The sequence below is a fragment of the Pinus tabuliformis genome, chromosome 5_1, assembly GCF_031772625.1.
Source record: "Pinus tabuliformis cultivar Carrire ecotype Pingquan chromosome 5_1, CPIR1, whole genome shotgun sequence".
NCBI classification, from domain to species: Eukaryota; Viridiplantae; Streptophyta; class Pinopsida; order Pinales; family Pinaceae; genus Pinus; species Pinus tabuliformis.
Genome location: NC_142305.1, coordinates 225,494,349 through 225,519,972, shown reverse-complemented (window position 1 = coordinate 225,519,972; position 25,624 = coordinate 225,494,349).

The following is a 25,624-nucleotide window of genomic DNA, read 5'->3' as shown; positions in this document are numbered from 1 at the left end:
TGGTTCAGTGGAGGAGAGCAATGCCAAATAGCTTGATGCTTCTGCAATTGTTCTTCTTGTTTGTATACCTGCCTCTTTCTGCCCCAAAATTTGAGATTCTGGATGATTCTTCTGAACATACCTAGATGGAGTCTTCTCTTCTATCCTTATCTGTTCCTCTGGTGCCTCTTGAGGTTCTTCTTCTTCTTCATCAGTCTGATTTGGAGGGTAGTCTTCATCCTCTTCGATATTTTCATAATTTACTTGCCTAGGAATGTTTCCTTTTTCATCAACCACCACATCAATGCTGTCAACAATTCTTCCAAGTCTTTTATTGTAGCACTTATATGCTTTGGTGTGGGGAGAATAACCAAGGAGAATACCTTCATCTGCTCTAGGTTCAAGTTTGCCAAGCTATTCATCATTATTCTTAATATAGCATTTTCTTCCAAAAATTTTGAAATGCTTTACCGAAGGAGTCTCACCATACCAGAGCTCATGAGGAGTTTGAGTGCTGTTCACTCGGACATTTGTTTTGTTGAGAATAACAACCGCAGCAAATGCAGCTTCACCCCAGAAGGTTGCGGGAGTTCCAGACTCATCAAGCATAGCACGAGCCATTTGTTGAACCGTTCTGTTCATCCTTTCCACCGCTCCATTTTGCTTAGGAGTCCTAGCTGTAGAGAATTCCCTTCTTATTCCATGTTCTTCACAGAAATCAAAAAATTCATTTGAGGTAAAATCCCCACCTCTTTCAGATCTGAGGCACTTAATTTTGTGATCTAATTCATTTTCAGCCAAGGCTTTGAAAGATTTGAATTTTTCGAATGCTTCATCGTTGTGTTTCATAAGTCCTAACCAAACCATTCTGGAGAAGTTGTCAATGAATAATATAAAGTATTCTTCTCCTCGAGGTGACCTTGTCCTAAATGGACCACATACATCTATATGGACTAGTTCAAGAGGCTTGCTGGCTGATCCTTCCTTCTCAGGGAAGTTGGTTATGTTTTTCTTACCAAACTGACATGATTTGCATATGGTGTTGTCTGGAATTTTGATATCTGGAAGACCACGAACCACCTGGTATTTGCATGCTTTCCTTATTTGTGAAAAGCTTAGATGCCCCAACCTCCAGTGCCATAACCAGTGTTCATCATCCTTGCTCAAATAACATTTTTGTTGTCCTTCTTCAAATATGTATAAGTTATTTGGAGTTCTTCTGCCTTTGATCACTGTTTTTCCTGTATCAAGATCACGAACACTACATCCATTTGATCGAAATATTACCTTGGTTCCTTGATCGCACATCTGACTAACACTCAAAAGATTATGCTTCAAGCCATCAACATACAAAACATTTCCAGCTTTGACCTTTTCTTTCAACTGAGCAGTGCCTTTTCCTTTTATGACTGCAGGGGTATCATTTCCAAAAGAAACTTTCTTTCCCTTTTCTAAAACACTATATGATTCAACTTTTTCTTTATCACCTGTCATATGCTTCGAACATCCACTGTCGATGTACCATTGATTTTCCTGTCCTTCTGCATATAAAGCTATCCCACATCTTTCTCGTTGTGGTTCCTTCATTCTCCATGTTCTGGCACTTGAGATTTGTTCCTTCTGAGTTGTCTTCCCAAACCTGCTCCTGCATTCAGAATCTTCATGACCAAAGTTATTACAAATAGAACATTCAATTTCATTTTCAAGGGCTGAAAAGTTGTTATAGGTCCTTTTCATGATTCCAGTCATACTTCTTTGTTTTTGAGCTTCTCTAGTCATGATTGTCTTATAGGCAACACATTGAGCAGCTTTGTGGCCAAAGTTATGGCATGAGAAACATTGGCCATTGAAGAAACTCCTGTGATTGTCAAATCTACCAGCCAAATGATTGTAGTTCCTATTGGCATCCATTCTTGAGGCAAATTGAGAAGGTTTTACCTGTGGCTGGTTGTAGCTTCTATTTGTCCTTAAAGTAGATTGTCCCCGATTTTCCTGATAGTCTTTGTTCATTCTTGAGGAAAACTATCCCTGATTTACCTGATGATTTCTATTAGGCCTTTGCTCGCTCCTCCTTGCTGCATCAAGATAACTTTTGGAAGTGGATGCTTGTGATGCTTCTCCATTGTATCCCAGACCTATCTTGATTAGTGGATAACGTTGCACATTGATAATCTCATCCAGAGTTTCAGATCCTTTAACGAATTTAAGATTAAGAGCTTTTGTTTTCTCAATCTCTTTTTTAAGACCAACAATTTCACATTCCAATTTTTCATGATGTTTTTCCCTTTCAGCCAGTTGACATTGTAGAGAATCAATAATCATATTTTTCTCTTCTAAACAGACTTTGAGTTTAGAGATTTCTTCATAAAAACCTTCTTCATCTATAGCATCCATGTAATCATCATCTTCAAAAGCCATTAAAAGTTTATAATTATTACCTCGTTCATCTTCATCACTATTTGATAGTCCATCACTATCTTCATGAGTGTAATAGCTTTTCTTATTTGCATTCTGTTTCTTGTTCCATCTAACAGGTTCCTTCCCCTTGTCAATCTTATCCTTATGAGGACATTTGGCAACATAGTGACCTACTCTTCCACAAGCAAAGCATTTGAAAGGTAACTTACCTCAGAATCTTCCAACACCCCGTTAAAGGTTCTTGACAAAATTTGATTCTTCTTCTTCTTCTGACATGTGTCCTGATTCATAGTAGTCTCCCTTGCCTGAAGCCTTGAAAGCAGCTTCTCTCCTGTCTGATGGCCCTCCTTTCCTCATTTCATAAGCAGTTAGAATTCCGTGCAGCTGTGACATTGTAAGATTTCGTAGATTCTCTTTTTCTTCTATTGCAGAAACTTTAGATTCAAACCTAGGGGACAAAGATCTTAGAACTTTTTCAACCACAACAGCCTCTTTTATTTCTTCTCCCAAATTTTTCATACAATTAACAATCTCATCTACACGAAGGAAATAGTTAGCCACACTTTCATCATTATGCATTCTGAGATTTTCATACTGAATTCTGAGGGTTTGAAGTTTTGCTCATCATCTCCTTCATAGCTCAGTACAATCTTGTCCCATATTTCTTTTGCGGATTTATACTGCATAACCTTGACAAATTCTTATTGAGATAGACATCCTAATAGAGTATTTACCACCTTTGCATTTGTTTCATATTTCTTCTTCTCATCTGGATCTGTAGGAGTTGCTGATGGAAAAGTATACCCTGTATCTATGATATCCCAGACTTTTGTACCAAGAGATTGAAGATAGGCAATAACTCTTACCTTCCAATATACGAAGTTTGTCCCATCAAAAATTGGTGGCCTGATTGATGCTTCCCTCTCGTAGTTGCTCATGATGAAAGATCTTCCTTCAAGTGATCAAGCTTCTTCTGAAGGACCTGCTCTGATACCAATTTTTGGAAATAATACTGAGAGGGGGGGTGAATTAGTATTATCAAGTCAAATATTCCCTTTTCAAAATCAAATGATATACGCTACTTCAGTTAATTAAACCCGCATATATACACAACTCTGCATAAGGAAACCCGCGTATACAAAGCAAAATTTTAATTTACTTTATCTTTCTAATGTTGATTGTTAATCTGTGTTTCAGAATCAAATAACAAGTAACCAGAAACAGTAAAATAGAGCAGAAAGACAATCGCACACAAGAACACAAGATATAAGGTGGAAACCCAATGTGTGTGAAAACCACCTGCTGCAATTCATCTCTATCTTCCTTTAAATTAGAAACTTCTTTTACAATGTACTGGTGCAGTCCTTTACCAGTACACAGGCTGCAACCTATAGAGAGCTACAACCCTCTCTCATTCTCTAGCTTCTCCTGGAAGGAAGCTACAACCCCCTTAGCTCTTGCACTAGCCAAGATACTAGTACGTAGGTGCTAGCCTACAGAAGGCTACAACTTTCTCTTTCTTCTAGGGACCACGTTTCATCAATTTTCAGACTGGATCCATGAACTTCAATCAGCTATCAAGAATTTCTGCATCAAACAATCTCCTTTTCACCAATTAGCACTAAATCAAGTAGACACTTCTCTGACAGCTGTACCTAAATCATAGCAACAGCAACTACACACCAAATTATGATCCCAGAATAGTGCAGCAATAAACAGAAGCAGCAAGATCCCAACTCAAAATATATACGCTACTTTAATAGCCTGAAACCTACGTGCATACGCTTCTGAGTATGGAACAACCTGCGTATACGTTGTTTTCATTCACTGAACCAGCGTGTATACGCGCCTTCGCTTCACTGAACCTGCGTATAGATCTATAAAGGATAATTTTCTCTTTTAGATATTCAAACACTAATTAACCCAGATTATCAGTTTTATAGATCAAGCAAGCGCCACATATAACAGATCAAAATCATACAAAGATACTATCATTCAAGCTTAAAGATTATGATCCATCAATAGAACTTATCCTTCTCTTTGCGCTAAGGTTCCTCCTTCATTCAGATCCAGATCTGCACCATAACCCAATTACCAGTATTCCAGATCTAGCACTTTATCAGATATTCAATAACAATTCAGATGATACTTTGCCACATGATCTCCTTCCTCTTTTATAGTCTTAGGCCTTCCACAATACCACGGTCCAAAACCATAATAAACAATACCAAGGACCCAATACCTGGGGTCAACACTTCTGACGAGATACCATGGTCCAAAACCATAGGTTCAAATGCCAAGGACTAACTACCACGGACTAACTACCACGGACCAAAAGTGAGTTCTCCAACATATATGCACTTTTTCTTGCATAAAAGTGCGTGTATAAGCATACACGCATTTCTAATGTCTAACCCGCGTGTATATGCGCCTTTGTCTAGGTGAACCTGCATATATATCTTTTTCTTCATTCTGAAAGCCTGAACTGAGATCTGGTCCTGAGATCTGTCACCAAAGAGAGTTTCCATCAAGGACAACACCTGTGCCATAGCTCCAAACCTGTGCCATAATGCCAACACCTTTCTCACCAGCTTGCATTCTAGGTGCATATCACTTCGAAAGGTAAAGGTATACATAGAATTGTCATCGACAAAGGTGATTCTACCTGCGTCATGTTGGCTCACCCTATGTTCTCCAACCCTAACCCCACCATCGAACTCCTTGAAAGCTTTCGACAGCCACACCTTTATCCCAAAAGGATACCTAGCTAGTTTCCCCATCACTTTGTATGGGAAAACTGTAACAGTGGACATAGAAGTCGTAGACAAAAAACTTGACTATAATCTCTTGCTGGGTCGTAGTTGGACATATGCCATGTTGGCCATTGTATCTACTATCTTTCACATCATCCAATTTCCATTGGATGGAAAGGTTATTATAGTGGATCAGTTGTCTTTCTGCACCCTTGTTATTCACCATTACCAAGTGGCTACATACCCCTAGTAGGAGGTGGAACTGATGGCTATGTCAGTTTAGGTACCGGTCTACTGAAGGCTTCTTCCCTCATGGGATGTTTTCCTCTTTAGCCACCCAAGGTTTCACAATCGGTCAACATGCTTTCATGTTTTCCTCATGAACAGACTGATCCATGGATCCTGCTAGCTCCTTCAGACCTTGACACATTCGGAGACCAGATGCTGCTATCACCAGATGAATTGGCCTACCAAGCTATTCAATCCGCATCCGAACCTCCCGTCATGTTGGTTATTTCCGACGGTACCACCACCCCTTCCATAACCATGCCTTCTTTTGATCTCCTCAATCAAGTCCTACCTGTGGACAAAGATATTAGAGAGATCACGAGTTTAGAAGAGCAACCTTGGGAGGATTCACACCATCATGTTTCGATATCTGATTCGGACATGATGCCTCTTCAGATCCTATGCCCTGACATACCAGAAATCGTTTCCTCACCCTATATGATCTTCCAAACTTTGGAAGCCGAAGGAAACATAAGCAATATTTCAAAAACATTGCTCATCGATATTTCTGTCATGACAGGCATCGTGGAAAACATATAGATTGGAGCCAATCACAATCCTAAGGAAATTGTGAGTGTCACCTACCCGTTTAGGGACTTCTGCGATGTTTTTCCTTGGTCTTATGAGGAAATGCGTGGCATAGACCCTTCTATTGTCAAGCATGAGATCAAAGAAGATCGAGAATTCTTTTTATGGTATTTTTCTTGCTCATTAATCCGAAAAATCCTTTAGTCTCCTTCTTCAGGCTCATTAAACTACCATGAAGAAAATTGAGCATTCTTTTTATGGTATATTTCTTACTCGTTAATCCGAAAAACCTCGAGTCTCCTTATTTGGGCTCGTTAAACTACTACAACGAAGAATAGAGCACTTTTCGTGACATTTTATTACTCTTCAAAAAGTATAAGCATCTCTGAGTTTTCATTGTTGAGCTCGTTAAATATATGCGATGATGGTTAGAGCACTTTTCGTGATATTTTATTTCTCTTTAAAAAAATATAAACATCTCTGAGTTTTCATCGTTGAGCTCGTTAAATCTATGCGATGATGGTTAGAGCATTTTTTGAGATATTTTATTACTCTTTAAAAAATATAAACATCTCTGAGTTTTCATCGTTGCGCTCATGAAAAACAAGTTTAGTCTGTCGCCTTGTACTCGTAACAAAATGAGGTCGACATCTATTGAAAATAAGTTTCTCTTTATCCGGGTTTAATAGATTAACTTACGGAAAAGTAACCGATCTGGGTAGACTACTAACCTTTTGTCACACTCGGTTAACAACTATGACAAAGGGACCACCATGGAGTCTCCCTTTACGATCTTTTTAGACTCTCTAAATATGAAAAGACCACTGAGTTGTCTAGTTTGGACTCTTTAAATTACACAGACAAGATATAGAGTTGTTCTTTTTACGATACTTTTCAGACTCTTAAAACATGAAAAAATTGACAAGTTTGCATGTCTGGACTCATTAAAATAATCATATAGGGCAAAGAGTCGCTCTTTTTTCCGTCCTTTTTAGACTCTTTAAAAATGAAAAGATCGATGAGTTTACCCGCCTGGACTCATAAAATTAATTAGACGGGGAAAGTGGACAATACAACTGTATTTCATATTTGAAAGTGTGGTTTGGCAGCAGTCGTTCCCTTGAACATGGCACTCCCTCAGATAAAGCTCCTTTTTTATGGCCTCTCAATATGAACCCTACCATCCTATGAGTTTTAGCCTATATACCCTGGTGTAATTGTGTCTCTGTATCCTAACATTCTGTAGTGTTCATGAGTCTAGTGTTGTCTGGTTAAAACCATTGTCGTGCCTTCTATTGTTCAAGGGTTACCCATTTGTTTCCTCCATCAACTGATCAACCATATCCTTTCATCATTCCCTCCATTGTGTAGACCCAATGCTCAAAGTATTCCTCAAAAAACAAAATCATTCTTGTCCCGTTTCGTGTCGATTGATGTAGTACACATCATTGCCTACCTTTTGACAGGTTTCTTCCTATCGACTTCAACACTCTATCTAGGAAGATAACCCAGAAACACATTCAGTGCCTTGGTACTTGCAGACATTAGTGGCAGGTTGCCTTGTGCTTGGTCAAGGGTTCCCATTATTGGCTCTTGATTAAGTGATTCTACGGGTGTTTGACGACAAAGAAATTTTTCACACTCACTAGATTGTACTGTTCATCTTGGAGACCATCACCATTATCGGTGGCCTTCCTTGCATTTGTTAATGGTCTCCATTATTGATTGGTAATCAAATGATTTCGTGCATGTTCGACATCAACACATATATTCACATGTATCGATCTATGTTGTTCGATGAAGCGGAAATCAAGACCTTGGGTAGAGGCTTGCATCATTCAACCTTGTTTCCTCTCCCAAGCTGTGGATATTGTTTTTTGAAGACAACTATTTCAGGATGATCCTATTATGACACTAGACCCACATTGTGCTTACCAGCGGCCAGTATCGTCATATTTCTTTTGAGAAGATTACTCTGACATAGCTACTGAGCATGGGAATGCTCGACTCAGGACATGATTTTAGCAATTATATATATATATGTGTGTGTGTGTGTGTGTGTGTGTGTGTGTGTGTGTGTGTGTGTGTGTGTTGTATCAGTTTTCTTGTGCCGCCCGAAGCTTCTCTCTCTCTACATTTTGATAGGAAAAATTACAGTTTCATTAAAGTATTTCGGTCATCATCTCTCCCTCTGATCTCATACTTTAGGGGGTATCTGTTATACAACAAAATGACCTCCTTATCAACTCAGAGGTGAAAGACATGATGACTGAAGCAAAGACCACAATTGCAAGCCCTGATTCCACACTAACGCTGGTAGCACACTAAAAACCTGCTTTATAAAGCTTGTTACCAAGCCTAAGGGAGCATTAGTGACCTCACTAACTCATGTTACTAGTGAGGGGACAACATTAGTGAAACTTGATGAAGTTCAATGGGTCAAAGGAACGAATTGGCTCATAAATATCTAGATATTTGTTCCTAAAATTATGCAAGAAAAGCAAGGAAACATCCAAAATCGAGATATTTGGAGGATTTCTAATCTGAGAAAAGGAGGCAAATTGGAAAGAGCTAAAAAGCATGGCAAGTTCATTGCTTTTGCCCTAGTGAACTCAAGGAGGAGCTTGGCAACCCTAACTCAATTTCTATATAAGAAAGGTGAGGGTTATTGTGAAAGAGGTCAGAGCATTTGAAAGGATAGCCTACTAAGCTATTGTGAACTATCACAAACTTGAACAAGTGATCTAGAAGAGAGAGAGAGAAGTAGAAGGGGCAAAGGAACACTGATACAACAGAGGGTTGTAATCACTCTTCTATTATTAATACAAAACTGAAGTTGTGTTCCCTACTCCATGGTGTCGGTAACCTTGTTCATTAAGTTGTTCATTCGATACTTGTTTGGATGAGTAGTTTGGTTGTATGCAAATAGATGTTCATCATGCATTCTTATATTAGTTTTCAAGATTGTATGATGTGATTGTGTTTGACTTTCCTTTGTGCAAGAATTGATTTGGAGCCGGCCTTGAAGGAGTTCTTCTTGGCTACATTGACATCTCTAAGCAAATCTAGAAGGATACTTGAGGTAATCCTCTTTCCATACTTTTTTAATTGATATTTGATAGATGAACATGTGTATAACTTGGTAGCTTCTGCAAATAATCTTATAGTCTATCAAAGGTCCTGGGAAGACCTTTGAGGGTAGTTTTCATTCTCCATACACTGTGCATTTTACCCCATAGCACTAGTCTCTAGATGCATGCCTTTGTTGGTTCCTCTACTGGGATGGCCAACTCAGGGACCATCTGGTAGGCTTCCTCAACCACTTGCACTAACTGTTTGTTCTGTGTCAAGACCTCGTCGTGCTGCAAGCTCAATTGTTCAATATTAATCCTTTTCTTGCTCATCACTTGGAGCACGCGGCCCTCCTTGGCTCGCAGTTCTATAGTCACTCCATCCTGTAGAACATAGAGTGTCTCTCGAGGGATTGCAGTGATGTTTATCCCAACTCCTTTCAATGCACTTACCATAGGCCTATCGGCTTCATTTTCTGTAACCAGTGCACCATTTGGCAGCACTATAGTGTTGGTGATATGGACGGACAACATTTCCTCAGCCACGACCATGCCTATTGTGAGGCTGGTCGATAGAGTACTAGTTTGAGGAGTGTGCACCTGCAACTCTTGTATCTGTGTCCAGAGGGATGCCAACACCATCTGGTTTTCCTCCGCGGTGATGTCCTACACTGTCTTCCCTATGTCATGGAGATCCCCCTCAGTGAGGGTGAGTGGGTCGAAAGAAGTCTTTGAGGCTTTTGACTTCTTCCATGGCCCCACCTTCTCTCTCGGGCACTGTCGCTTGAGTTGTGTGGATGTTGTCTGCAGGTCCGCGCCACCTTCCTCTAGATCTGTCTCCTGTGTGGGTGAAGGTGACTTTTCTCCCTAGCGGTCATTCTCAGTTGCCCTCTGCTACTCTTTTGCTGCCTTCGTAGCGTCGCACGCCTCCTGCACCTTGGCTGATGTTGCTTCATTCCTTCTCTTTTCTACCAACTGCGCCATTCGCAATTTTGCCTCCTCCTTTTTCCTCTGTGTAGTGGACTTCTCTAATTCCACCGCGAAGCTGGCTGGAGTGCACCACTCCGGTGGCCACGATTCAAGCACAACGAATATGACATTCTCTGTGGCCAGGTAAGGGATCTTGTTCCATTTCTTCGCGGGGTCCTTGCGCACCTTGATATACACATGATGGAAATTTTCTTTGAACTCCGCAAATCTCTACAGACTGTTATAGACAGTGGGTGATAACTCCGGCTTGCGATTAATCACCATTCTGATGTTCATCTCCTTGAACACCTAGAATATTTTGCTGTCACTAATCCTCTGCATGTCTTTAGTTGCCCACAGCGAAGTGTACTTCGTTGCCTCTGGAAGATCCTATGCAATTGTGGGGAACTGGTTGTCCTCAGGCAATTCCCAAGCCACCAACACTATGGATAGTAGAAGCCATGCATAGTGGAAAGTCTTCCCTTGTTCCTGTGCCTCGCGATAATTTTCCAGGAATTCTTGGCACAAGTAATCTGCCCAGTTAAACTAGACCCCCTCGGCACACTGCACGACAAGTTCAACCACTAGCGTGGGCACCTCATCCACGTGGCACTTCTACATAACCTTCCCAGCCAGTATCTGTGTCACGACTCTGACCACAACATTATTGATATTGGAGATCGCGTACCCTCTATTTTTCTTCTCTAACTTTAACTTTTTCTTCATGGCCTCTGTGATAACCAAATCATCACTTTTACCCTTGGATATGTTCACTGGATCCTCCCCTTTGCAAGAGAGCTAGGTAATTTTGTGAATTAGGTGATCCATGATGGGGATGGGCACATCCAGCCACAAACACCCATCATGCACTAGGTAGAGCAGCTGCCTAATGAAAAAGATAATCACTGAGGTGTGATGGTTATGCGGCACCCAAAGTAGGTTTAACAATCCTACTTTCTCTAGTCTTTGTAACCACTTGTGCGGTTCCAACTCTATTGCTCTCGCTAGTGTGTTTTTCTTCTGGCGCATTAGTTGCGCGGTTGCCAGATGTGGGAATTTCTCGTGGTCTGTGAGATCCCAGTCTTCAAATTTTAGAACTGGCACCCATCCCAAGTGCGCTCTATAAAAACGATATCATCAGGTAGCAGCGGAGTCTACAGAGATCTATTTCTCTCATCTAGGTCCTTAGGCACCTGTGCCTTCCCCTTCTGCAGAGGAACATATGCAGGCAACCTGGTCAGAGGGTCTGCACCCTGGGTTTCTTCCTCCATTTCTTCGTCCTCCTCCTCTACCAAGATTTCTTCAAAGTCTTCTTCCTCCTCATCGGCTTCCAAATTGATCGCTTTCCCCTTTTCTTCCATTGTGAGCCTCATCCTTAACGGATTCCTGGGGGACATGCGCACTAGTACTATAGGCGACTTGTCTTTCTTGGGTCTCGGTGTACGTGGCGATTTAGGGATTTCTGCGACTATCCCAATGCTTTTTGGGACATCTCCTATCGTCATGGTCTATGTGACCTCTTCAGTGGTCATCTCTCTGATATCCATGGCTTCTTCAGATGCTGCCATATTGCTGTTCCACAAATCTCTCAACGGCTCAGGTAAGTTCTCAAACAATGCCTTCAACTTCAAAAGATCAAACATATCTGGGTTCATAAATCTCTGGGTGCACAATAGCTCAATTCTCAAATGGCCAAGTGTTGTTTGCTGGGCAGCCATTTGCAATTTATAGCACCTTTTGAATTCAAATTCGACTATTCCCCCCCACTTTCGGTCCATTAATGCTCCCTTGGTGACAAATTTTCCCAAATCTAGCCCATAAAGTTTGCCTTAAGTGCCTCTCGCCCGCTCCATGTGATCTCAAACCAAGCATCACATCGTGAATAGGGGTTGTAACGGTCACTTTCCAATGACCCGCACTGCAGCACAACTACCCTCACACTGTCGCGGACCTTGTGATACTTTGCTATTGCAGGTAGTCCTGTCACCGCGCAGCTCCCGAGCAGAGTAGTTTATAGTCTTGCGCCTCCTTTCAGCTGCCTGGAGCATTAAGACTATACTTCTTGCAGCTAGTCAGATGGCCAGGCCACCTCTGTATAGCTTCAAATGACTGCCATTTACTTTTCCTGGGAAGAGTTCACCATTTAACTTCTCCAACTGCACTACGCCATCATCTGTGATTTCCTTAATAACATACGGTCCCATCCCATGCAACAAACTGAGAAACTCTCGGCGGTGGTCCCTAAGTCTGTTTATGTAATCGAGCTCATCCTGCTCTATCACTATGGTCTTTCTATCAAGAAGGTCATTCTTTATTCCTTCCTCAAGCTTCTTGACTCCGATTTAGCCATGGAAATTTTCCCCCTCAACCAAACTCTTTCATTCATGAGTTCTTGGAGCCTAAGATCACCTTGCTGGATCTCTTCATCGAGTCCCAATAGTTCCTCTTCAAGCTCTTCCAACAACGCGAGCCTTTCTTTCAGGGTCCGCGGTCCATTACCCCTGTGAGTGCCACTATGCGCGGACTAGACATGATAGACTCCATAGGCATTACGGCTTCTACTCCATCGACTAACCAAAAAGGTGTTTATTTGGGTATGCGCGGGTCCCAACCACTTCATTGCGTGTTGCATACCTTGTTCAACGCGTTGAACACCTTATCAAATGCTTCTGCGTGGATAACCTTATGCGCGATTGTTCTTCCCACATGTAGTCTATCCAACCTTAAGAGCCAACTGCATATTTGTCTCCCCAACACATGCTTTGACCATACCACTCAGCGTGGAGTTCATGCGCATCTGCGTAGGTTTTTTTTCCATATGCCTGCATCCACTTGGCTAGCTGTGCATGCAGATCATCCTACCCATTGTATTTATCTATCAATCGTAATCTAGGTTTCCCAAACTGTGTGCACATCATCCTTCAACATTCACGCCAGTCATCAAAGCTCCCTCTGTGCATACCCCACCACCTCATGGGCATAGCACATAGTACCCAATTCAAGGCCTAGAAGCATTGCTTTTCCAGCACCTCCCTTTCAAATTTATTCAGGAATGTATCTACCTCACTTAGGCCATCATATGTAGGCAGGTATCTTACTTCTGTCGATATGCAGCGCAGCGACCTTGTCATCATATTACAATTCAGTGTAGTCACCTCATGTAACCGGTTCTGCCATTGCTCTGTTTCCTCATTCGAATCCGAAGTACAGGAGCTCTTGCACTCCCATGCAAGCTGTCCATCCATAGTGGGATTCACCCAGTCTTGGTTTCATGCTGTTATCTTATAGATGCAGCCCAAATCATCATCACTTTCATAGTCACGCACCGACTCTGTATAGTGCGATCCTTTAGCAGGGTCCAAAGTTATAACTATGCGTAGTGACTTTTTCTCAAAAATCATCTTGCACTTCTTTAGATTAATCGCCCCGTTCACGTTAGTGGCCCAATCAATTCCTAAGAGTGTGGAATAGGGATTGCTTTCATCAACAATCTCTATCACTTCAAAGTCTGCTAGCATGCTCACTCCCTCAATATCCATAGTGATTCCCTGCAATCGCCCCATGGGTATTATCTTCTGTTGGTTCACCATTTGCAGCTGAATCGGAAACCATTGTGCGTAGGTCTCCCCATTCACTCCCATGTCTGCTTTGACAAAACATTCACATCTAATCCTAAATCCATAATTGCTTGGTGCATTTCATATTCTCCAATTCGCACGGTTAACCTCATTTCTCTTCCCGTCCTTGTCTTATGCTTTCCAATATTTTGGACTACGCATGGTTCTCCTAGCGTGGTCCCAGCGCATCTGTTAATGAGTTCCTGTAATCCTTTTACATCTTTACTGTCACGTAGTAACTTCATGCATGTTTCCAGGAATGTTGTGACCATAGATGGGTCCATCTCCGGCTCCAGTTTATCTTTGCTTCTTGAAATGGAGGAATTAGCGAAGCTCCTCTTAGCTTCCATGAAGGTTTCCTGAGTGCGTTCCAAATCAAACTCCGCTTCTATCACCAGAGCTTTGCAAACCCAAGTACTATCTTCGGGGTTTTTTCTTTTATCATCTCTCATCGCGATTCCACTTCAAAGCACAATGTTCACATTTGGATCTTCCTCGTGCGGTTCAGACCTCATCATCTGCAGGTTCTGAGTCGGGAGAGGTGGTAGCACTCCTTTGTCGTGTGTCCTAGCTATTAGTGTAGGAAAATATTCCATCTCATAGTCAAACAAGGTGCAATATAAAAATGATGGCTGCGTCAGATTCGTACAATCGCGGGAATAATGTCCTAGCCCTTCGCAATTGTAGCATATCACCTGACCGCAACCTCTTCCAGGTCCTCCTTTGCCTCAGCCTCGTCCACGCCCCTAAAATCCTGTTCGTGCCACTCCTACATTCTAGTCTAGGGGCCACGATTTTGCCTGAACTCTGTAGGTCATGTTAGTGTTAGTGTCTTCACACTTCCATTAGTGATCAAATTTCTCTTTTGCATACATATTAGGTGTCTCATTCGATCAGCTGCATTCCACTAGGTCATGGATCAACTGATGGTATTGGTTTCATTTTAGTTTCCCTCATGTCAGATACCTATTGGCTCATTCAAAACCTCTTTTCAGTCATTTATAGTCATTTCAGTTCATTTCATTTAGTTTTAGGGTTTAGTTTCACTAGGTCTTATGGTTTGTCGTCATGGTCATCCAAAATTGAATAAAAAGGTCAGCAGGCACATGAGGAGGATAAATAAGTTCATAAAATCATAAATTTACTTCTGATATGCTTAATAATTTTTTTTACCTCAAAACTCTGTTTTGAGGTGAAAATAGAGTTTTTCCCATTTTTTGTAAAAAATATCATGTAATTGAAGTGTTACTATATGTAATAAGCTCAGCAGCTGTTCCTGGCCACCTTGCCAACTCCTGCCACTACAAAAACAAAAGCACCAAGCCATTAGTCCATCTAATTGTCAAGAAAAAGTCAAACTTCAAATGAAAAACAGAGTTTTTGAGAAAAAGTGACTAGGACTTTATAAAAGTGGGTTTGTAATGGAGAAAAATTAAAGTGCATCATATATAAAGAAAATTCATGCTAGCTACTCATTTCATTGCGCAAAAAATCAAATAGAGAGCCAAAATCGTGTTTTGAAGGGAAATTGAGCAAAGGAGGAAGAAAACCTTAAATTTGCAGCAAGTTTGCCTCACGCTCGCATCAGAGGGTTGGTGCTATGCATCAGATAGTTTTTTCTAGTGTTAAATTACACAGGCACTGAGCATTGGGCCCAATGCACCCAATGCGCTGTGCATTGGCCACTGAGGTTCCAAAATCACTCAAACTCATTCCAAATTCTCTAAAACGCTACTTTTCACTCCTACAAGTAAGTGTTCATCAATCTTGAGCTGAAATTAGTCTTCTTCATGTTTTGTTCATGAGTTTTGATTCTTAAAATCAAAACCCTAGCTTGCCTTCATACATTTTCACCTCATTGCAAAATTTTAACTTCATTACAAAACCAACATCCTTTGTCCCTTTTCCCAAACTTTGTTGCCCTAAAACTACCCATTAATTCCATTTTCCCTTTCCCTATTCCCCTAAGAAACTAATTCCCTTCATTAAACCCTAAGTCCCTCATAAGTCAAAACCCTAATTTCCTAAATCTTTCCCTTCATTCCCCTACTCCACTTCACATTTGAAAATTCTCTTCATACTCATATTCTTTGTCCCCACCCATTATCATTGTTCACCATACCATCATCACATTACATCATTAAGACAAGCATGGAAAGAAGCAGCGAATCAAGTTTTGAAGAGGACACACATAGTGATAGCTCAAGGGAAAGAAATGTGCAGTCCAAGAAACCTCATAAAGGTGGAAAAATCATTAGGGAGGAACCTATTAGCATGAGTGTACTTCTTGCTTGCCCTCTAGCCACCACATGTTTCAGATATCAATCCTATTTTGAGTTTTGTGAAATGGTTGAGAGGGTCAAATATCACCATGAGTTACCAAGGTAGTTTGTGATAAACTTGGAAAACAATATGGTGCATCTTGCTGGGTTCAACTTCACTCTTTCACCAACTACCATTGCAGAGGCCACAAGAATTCCAGATGTAGGGGAAAAGTGGAACAAAAGGAAAAATATTAGTAAGCAACATTATGAACCTTATATCAAGGCCAAGTACCATGGTAAACTTAGCAGGGTGTTTCCTTTCAAATTCTTGGAGGACTGGTATGTTCCACTCATGAAACTTATCATTAAATACTTTACATGTGAGGGTAGGTTCTACAGACTGTATGCCTACTACATCAGGTTTCTTACGCACTTTACCAGGGTCAGAATAATGAGCATCCCTTATTTCATATGCAAAAACATAGAGAGGATGATAGTGATTGCAAAAAGAAAACCATATCCACAGCAACTCAATAGTATTTATCATTTTTTTGTTATCAAAATTGTTGTTTTGCATTAGCTCACTCAGTTGGGAGTGTCATGGGAAACTTTCATTTCCCATGAGTGCTTCAAGGGGCCTCAAATATTTTTAGATCCTCAAGAGGGAGGTGAGCCTTCCGAGCAACAAAAGGAACCTGAAAACAAAACAGAGGAGGTTCATGTTCCTGTGTTTGTCACTTACGAAAGAGGCACTAGGATGCTCTTTGCAACTGCCAAGTGAGTACTATCTGCACCAGGGGTGGAAGGGGTCTCGTTTTCTTCACTAGCCCACAGGAAAATTCTATCTCCAGCAGGGGTGGAAGGGGCTTTGTCTTCTTGTCCAGCTAAACAGGTACAGGGTAGAGATAAAGGAAAGCAAAATATGCATGAGAAGATCCCTCCTGAAGGGAAAAACAGAGAGTTTGTTTTGATTGAGGAGGATGTCACTAATTTGGGCTCTCAAAGCTCAAGACTCAAGGACATGATTATCAAAGAGAAGGAAGCTGAAATTCAAGCCTTATCACTTAACCTTGAGAGGGCCAAATGGATCATCCACTATCTTGAGCAGGAAAACAAGCAACTCGAAGATAAGCAATCTATTATGGAGCTGCAAATGATTAGAGAAAATAGGCAAATGGCAAAGAAACGAAAGATCAAGATGACCTCCCTTGAGCAAGAAATTAAGGCTGACTAAGAATCATGGTTGGAAAGGGTGAACATTCACCTTGAGAAGATGCTTGATAAAGCCAACAATGAGAAGAAAATGCTGCGTCATATGGCCTATCACTACCTAACCTGGAACAAGATTTGCAAAACAAGGGCAAAGAGGTTAAAAGCTAGGTTAAGGAGAGCCTTGATGGCCAAGAAAGAGCATGATAAACTAGAAATTTTGGCTGAATCTTCATTCATTCAGAAAATCACTTAATGAGGTTGCCTCTTGCCAAATTTGAGGAAATTTTGGGAACTTTTTGTCATTTTGCAATTTTGTAAATAAAAACATAGGAAATTTTAGCTGATGGTGCTGCGCATTGAATTGGCTCACTATTTTGCCAAATGGCTTGTGGTTTTGGATTCAACATGAAAAAACAATGAAACCTAGAAAGTTTCATAAATTTTGGAGAAGGTCTAGGTCACTTAAAGGGAAAAAAACACCTAAACAATGCCCTCTCTGCCACTTTTTGGACCCACAGGAAGCAGTCTTAGGAGAAATGATTTTTGAAGGGGAAAAGCAACACCAAATAAAAAAATTCAAAGTGTTCCAGAAACTAGAAAGGCAGTTCTTTCCAACAAGCTATCTTGGGCTTGATTTGGTGAAGTGTAATGCCTCCAAAAGCAGTCATGAAACAGTGCTGCGCATCAGGCTCAGGGCGCTACGCATGAAAGAAATTTTTGCCAATTCTGCCTAAAACTTAGAATTTTGCCCATTTTTACTACCGGTTGACTTTTTCTCTTCTCCTTGGTAAATTTGTGATGGTAAATGATGTAAATTTGATGAAAAATGACTTGACGGGGTAGATACATCAGTTAGAAGTGGTTCGAGGTTGAATGAATCAGTTTCCATGGTTTTAGAGGCAAGTTGTTCCATTGCCTATATTCTTGTTCTTAGTTTAGATATGGTTGAAACCACCCCACTTCTCATGGATTTGACCCTTGATGGCTATCATAGGTGGTTTTATGCCTATATTATGTACTTTCTTAGTCATTTGTAAAGGTTGGGCTCTTGTGGATGTTTTGAGCTTCATTGTACATCACTTCTGCGATTTGGCAAGGAAATAAACCAGGGTTTTGTAGCATTTTGTGGGATTCTTGTGGTAATGCCTTTGTTATTTAGTTTCCCTTATGTGTTATATGTGCCAACATCTCTTTCTTTCTTCATAGCTAAATGAATCAAGATAGATAGGTGGAATCCATTGATATTCAGTGCTCTACCTTGGGAACACATTTAGTTTTTAATGTTTTCTACTATTTGAAGAGGACTCATGAACTTTGCATGCCATCCTCAACTCCTCACTAGTCTTAGACTTACCATCACACTCAATTCCAGGTGCCAAAACACCTACCTACCTCACCCCACAGAACATCCTGCAAATCTGAGTTGATTTCCCGGACCCAAAGTTTTCTTCTCGATTTGATCCAACAACCAACCACCAAAATCAAACAAAATCCTCTAATATACCATACCTAGCCTAAAATCAGCATTCATTTCAATCATCTCAAGCCCTAGTTGCTAATATTCTAATTGATATTGACAAGGAGAGAGCCCTTTCCCGACCTGGTAGGGCTAGCTACTAGGTTAAGTGTGGTTTGATGTTACCCTAGACCTGCCTTCCTTTAGCCTGAGGTAGATTTTAGGCGCTAACATAGTGGCGACCTGTTGAAGCCCCGAAAATCGGGTCGACAACAAGGGGGATACCCACCCGGTCCGGACCTTGGTTGGCAGCTCTTTATCTGTTTGGTATAGCGGGTCCGACTGGGGATAATGGGACCAGTTTCCCAATCTAAGGGGTGTGTGTGTGTGTAGAGTTGGATGATGCTGATCTAAGAGTATTTGAAGCTAATTTAATTCAAACTTCTAAACTAACTCTATGCTATTGTAATCTAATGAGAAACAACACATCTAATCTACGCTAACCCGGGGTGTATTTCTTCTATTATGCGATCTAAAAAGATTTCGAACAATAACTGGTAATAAAGATCATTCAGCTATCATAAGAATAGAAATCAATTAAGATAAACCATTCTGCATAAAAAGTTAAGCAAAACAGTTGTGAACAGCATATCGCATAATAAGTTATTCATATATCAAACACAAATAAATGACTCCACCATACAGAAGTGCCAAATTGTAACCCACATATTCATGCATTAACATATAAACAATTGAAAACTGCATATCACTTTAAGAATATAAGCAGAAATTGGTCAAGAGATAAAAGTACCATTTATGACTGGTTCCACTCATAAGCTTCAAGCAATAACGATTTATCTCTACTTGTTCTAACATCTACTAAGAGTACAAAAGTGCAACATTAGTAGCAGACATTAAATGCAAACATTGATAAATCTTGATCCATACATTCATCAAAAACCCCCTCCGAGGGTGCAAAAGTGCATGTTCTAAGGACAAGTTTTTTGACAAATTTCCGGACCCTTCTCCAAATGCCTGAGAAGGGTTTAAATACTGCTAACTAATTAATCTTAATTACATAAATTTAGGACACGGTTTCAAATGACCGCCCTTCTACTAAAGCAAATTTATTTCTAAAAATTGAATCTAATTTCTAACCGTTTCTGTATTTTTTCCTTAGTGCTGTAAGTAATGCAACATTCGCCTGGGAAGAGTCAGCTGGTTGTCTTCTCCTTTCGTTTGAGCTATGAAAATAGAAATAACAAGAGCTGGCACCGCTTTCTGACAAACTAGAAGATATTTTCGAAAATCTTCCTCTGGCTTGGTGTATTCACTGTGTGTATACTTGGTATAACCCGAATTTCTCTCAAACTGATTTTGCTATTGCTATTTCAGTTTCCGGCCTTGCGAATGACTGAATAAGTTAAGGACTTTGCTCTCTGAACAATTTTCTGTATTGAAAACTGCTTCCGTTCTTTGTTCCAGGCTTTTCTGGTGCGTTTTCCCTCTTTAGCGTTTTTCTTTTTGCTTTACCCAGTCTAAGCTTCAGGATCTTTTATAAACATGCTGCTTTTGTGCGCCTTTGACTCTGAGTTTTGGATGGCCCATTGACATCAGTATCTGTCGAGTGATACTCTGGAATCTGCGGTCCTGTTGCATGCGGCATCCGTTTGCGAAGGCATCTCTTCTCTGTTCTCGAGTATTGACGCTTTCCCCTTTTCCTTAGATGTTTCCTGCACATTGCTTTATGTTAGTTGCTGCCTTACAGTTTACGCAAAGGAAAAGAGTAATGACAAAAAGATTGACATGAAAGCTTTAAGCTCTAATGAATGCATAATCATGACACTCATAATGAACTGACTCTTCGAAAAACACAACACAATCCTTCTTGGATACTTTGGCGTATAATCATTAATTTATTTTAAGGCGCGCGCCCAATTTTGGTCTATAGACAGCTTTCCTTGAACACTATGTCGAGGAAATTTCGCGATGAGTGATTTTTGCGACTCGTATCGCAGTATCGAGGATTGCGTCGTCAAGATGTGTCATCGCAGGAATTGATGATCGCATTCATCACAGATCGCAAATCGCAGATCGCGAATCGCAAATCGTGCTTAATCATCCAATCATTGTGTGCTGCTTATGCGATGTTGCGATATGCGACGTCGCATATCGGCCGTCGACGATTCCTTAATTTTTTCATTTAAGAGCGCTTCACAATATATGCGATGCGATGAATTTCGCGTCGCTTCTTCGCAGCTTATTATGCGCATAGAAAAACGTTTCACTCTCTTCTCGTGATGCGATACAGCTTTAGGGAGTTAAAATACAAAAAATTTGATAAAATGTTTTTTAGATTTTTTTGTTAAGGGTCCCCATTTGCTTGGTGTTATTGCTAATACCAAACAAAGAGGGGGGTTGTTGGTGACCACAACAATGGCGATTCACTTTGAAGAACCAGTTATCTCTGCTTTTCTATTGAATTTCAACTTCCGAAGAAGAAAAAATTTCATATGTCTAAATTTTGTTATGGACAGATAGAGTACATTACGTCTTATCCTATCAATGATACTTTGTCTCAACCTTTTCATATTCCAATTGTTTGTTTCCTCAAGTTTAGTTCTTGTATTCACACCAGACATTACTTGGTCTTTTAAAGATAAAATAAGGTCTTCTATGCGTGCTGGCTTTTAAAATATGCTCATTTGTCATAGGTAAAGCCTCTGTTGCCCGCAAGCATCCATAGCCTCGACAGGGTTACCTGTTACCTAGCAATGATCCTTTATCCTACTTAAGGTTATTTACAACTTTTCAGAGAAAAACGCTTTTTGACACTTTTTCCTTTTTTATTCTCTAAAGAACAATGTCTTGGTTTGGTGGCCAAATTATGACATAGTCATTCACTTGATTTACACTTTTGCTGAACAAGCTGGCTCGTGATGAGACCCCTTGTCTTTTGATTGCAACAATCTTGAGTCATTGCCCTGTTTTGGTAGACAGTATTGGCAAAGTCAGCAAGTTATAATATCTGTGATCATGATAAGCCGGCTTGTGATGAGACCTCTTATTCTTTGAGATATAGTGTTTTCTCAGATTGTTCCTCTGAATGCTGCGATTTCCTTTAGCAGGGAGGAAGTCATTGTTTTTCCTTAAGAAAGCTCTGGACGACAATAATAGAGTTTGAAAACAGCAGCTTTACAGAGAATATTTATTTTATTATTGATACCTTTCATTGTGCTGATATAAAACAATTTCTTACCAAAGGTTGCTTTCATCAAATTTTTTGAAGTTGAAACTAGTATCATGTCTAGGCTAAAGTTAACTCTACCTGTCAATAATAAAAATCAGATTTTTCGAAAATTTTTGCTACTTGTACAAGCGAAAAGCTCAAAATCTGATAGAGAATTGGTGTCTTTTTCATGAACCCTTTTAGTGACCATCTACAACTGGTTTTATTTATAAGAAAGAGAAAAACAAATAAAAACTAAAACTATCCTACAAAAATAGAAGAGTGATCTTCTATGGAAAATATATTTTAAGAATCTGTCCATTAAGAGGCAAAGAATCTCTTCTACCTGCTAAATCCTGCAACACAAACGTCGATGGGCCTATGACTTCTACAATCTGAAAAGGACCAAGCCACAGTTTCTGAAATTTCATATGTTTGCCCTTTTCTTCATGAGCCTTATCCCATTTCAAAACTAAATCTCCCATCTGAAAAATTTTTCTGGTCATTATGCTTGAGTCAAAAGAGGATTTTATCAGCGCTTGGTGATGAGCATGGGTTTTCTTAGCTTGTTCTCGTCATTCTTCTAATTTTATTATTTCCATTTGTCTTAGTTGTATGGAGGAGGTAGATACCTCATCGATGTGTTGTACTAAAGACAAAGAGGGGATGACTAAGTGAGTTGGAAGAACCACTTCTTTCCCATAAACTAAATTAAAGGGAGAAGTGCCGATTGAAGCTTTCTTCGTTATCCTATCTGCCCATAAAGCATTTACCAATGCTTTGTGCCAATTCTTTTGGTTTTGGTCGAATGTTCTTTTAATAATCCTGATCAGGTTTTTGTTTGTTGATTCAGCCAATCCATTACCTTGTGGATAGTAGTTGGCTGAATATTTCAGTTTGAACCCTCTTTTAAGTGCAAACTCAGTCATTGTATTTCCAGAAAAGTATGAAGCATTATCAAACATTAAGGCCGTTGGCAATACAAACCTAGTGATTATAAATTGATCTATGAATTCAATAATGTTTTCAGAATTAGCTGTCTTGAGAGGAACTGCTTCTACCCATTTAGTAAAATAATCTGTTGCCTGTAGAAACTTTTTCTACAATTATCTAGCTCTGATACCATGTAGAAATTTTGAATAATATGACACATATTCAATGGAGATTATCCTGATCATGTACTATTGCGGAATACATACACAATACATAAACTCCTCTACGTTGATCATCAATTTACAGAAGCAGAAACATTCACAAGCGCACATAGAAGCATCAATCAAACTCATTAACACAGTATGTATCCCGGGGAAAGCATCTCGCTAAAAACCCCAACTATCTGTATATTATATTGATTGAATCATGTAACATTACAAAGTACAATGCTTATCACAAGCAATCCAGTACCAGCTCCACCTGTTACACACAATACAGCTAAGATATGATCTCCAAATCTATTCCACTGCTTGCCTACCTCCACTGCTCAATACTTGCTCAAGAACTGATGAGAATGGCTTCCCAAACTCGTATTTCACCTCAAAATAATCACTCACACTTTGTTGGACGTGAGAAAAGGCTACAATACTGGGCAAATACGTGAGCAAACTCATTGGCATACTCAATCCCTTGATTGTGCAAGATCTGGTGCACAACTATAGTCACAACTGATAGCAATCTGATTCTCTACCACCTGTCCCTGTTGAACTGAACATGCACTGACATGCAACTAAGTTAACTGATGTATTCATTAGTTGTATTATGAGTTAATAACTTGTGAATTAATTAATAACTAATTCACCTAACTCATCTCTAGTCTATTGATCAGTTAGACTAAATACAACCAGTTTAACAAAGCTAAACTGAACACAACTCCATCAACTGCACCTCCAGTCCACTAAACTCAACTCACTTGAGTTCTAACTGAAGTCCTGCATGCAAATATTAGTCATCCCATAGGTAACCACGTATTTCCCTCTGGGATCTGCATGTACCACATCCGTAGCTCATCCTGAAGTGCTCCAAGAGAATAAGATCAAGTTTATAGTCCAAATATTATTATGAGACAATAATATTTGACTTTTCTATTTTTGACAGCCAGCCTAAAAATAGACTTTGATCACTCACACTGTGATCATCCACACTTCGATAAAAAATAGAAGTCCATCTATTTTTCCCAACTTTACCAATCATCCATAAATAGCAACCTGCAATCCATAGACATGATCCATATGTCTAAAAATAGACTTGCACCAAAAATAACCTGCGGGCCCACTTAGTGAAGGCGACTCTTTTCACTAAGCTCCATCATCTTGTTGCACTCTCAACAAGCATTTCTTGTTGCACAATTTTCAACATTGCCGTGAGGATGTACCTATGCTGCTTAGAAGAGTGAGGAACGATCTCACCTATTATGTCCAAGCCCCACTGACTGAATGGTTGCTCGATGTTAACCAGCTGTAGTGGCATGGACGGTTTCTTTTGTTTCCCTGCAGCAGTCTGGCAGACTTGGCATTTCCTCACGTAACTGTGTGAGTCTTTGAACAGCGTGGGCCAATAATATCCTGCACGTAAGATTTTATGTGCAGTAGTGTCTCCAGCATAGTGTCCGCCTGCTGGTCCATCGTGGAGTTCTTGCAAAACCTTTTCGGCTTCAGTTTTCTCAAGACAGCTAAGAAGCACAGAATCGTAATTCCTTTTAAACAGAACATCATTTATGAGCTGGTATTGTTTAGCTTTCAATCTCAGAGCTCTTTTCTTGGTGTGATCTAGGTGTGATGGAGCATAGCCGTTCTTAAGATAATAAATGGTGTCAGCATATAATGATTCTGCATCGTTTAGGCTTACCTCATACGTATGTACCTCTTCAGATGAATTCTCAGGAATTTGCGATGCTCTAGCCAACATTTTGCAGAAGCCTTGACCTCTTACAATGTTTGCTGGTTTGATCTCAAGATCGTATTCTTGTAAAGCGGTGATCCAATTTGCTCTTTTTTCGCCCACATACTTCTGTATCAGAAGGTTTCTTACCGCTGGAAACAGTACTATGACCTTAGTATGGGCTTTAAGTAAGAAAGGTCTGAAATATTTGATCGCTTTGAAAACAGCATATGCATGTTTCTCCACATCTGAATAGTTGAGTTCAACACCTTGTAAATTCGAGCTAAAAAATGCGATTGGAGCTTCCGCTTTCTCTTGATTTGCTTGAGTTAGAATCGCTGCATAAGATTTCTCTGAGGCAAATGTGTATAAGATAAAAGTTTCTGAAAAATTTGGGGTCGCTAAAGATGGAGCGTTAATTATAGCTTGTTTGATCAAGTTGAATGCTTCATGCTCATCTTGACCCCATTTAAAATTTGAATTCTTTTTAATCATATTTTGCAAAGGAGAAACAATACGTGAGAAGTCTGGGACAAATCTCTTCACAAAATTGATCTGACCAAGGAAAGATTGCATGGCTTTTTTGTTATGAGGCATGGATATTTCAGAAATTTCTTTGATTCTGTCAGGTTCAATGTGAATACCAGATTTTGACACTATGAATCCTAGAAGTTTTCCTTCACTTAATGCGAAAAAAGATTTCTTTGGGTTAAGTGAAATCCCATACCTTAAACATCGTTGAAAGATTTGTTTCAAGTCTTTGAGATGGTTGCTTCGCTTCTTGGAGTACACTGTTATATCATCCAGGTAAATCACTATAGATTTATTGACTAAACCTTTGAATGCGATGTCCATGGCTCTTTGAAATGTAGCACCGGCATTGATCAAACCAAATGGCATCTTCCGATATGCGTATGTGCCCCATTTAGTTCGGAATGTGGTTTTTAACTGATCATCGGGATGTAC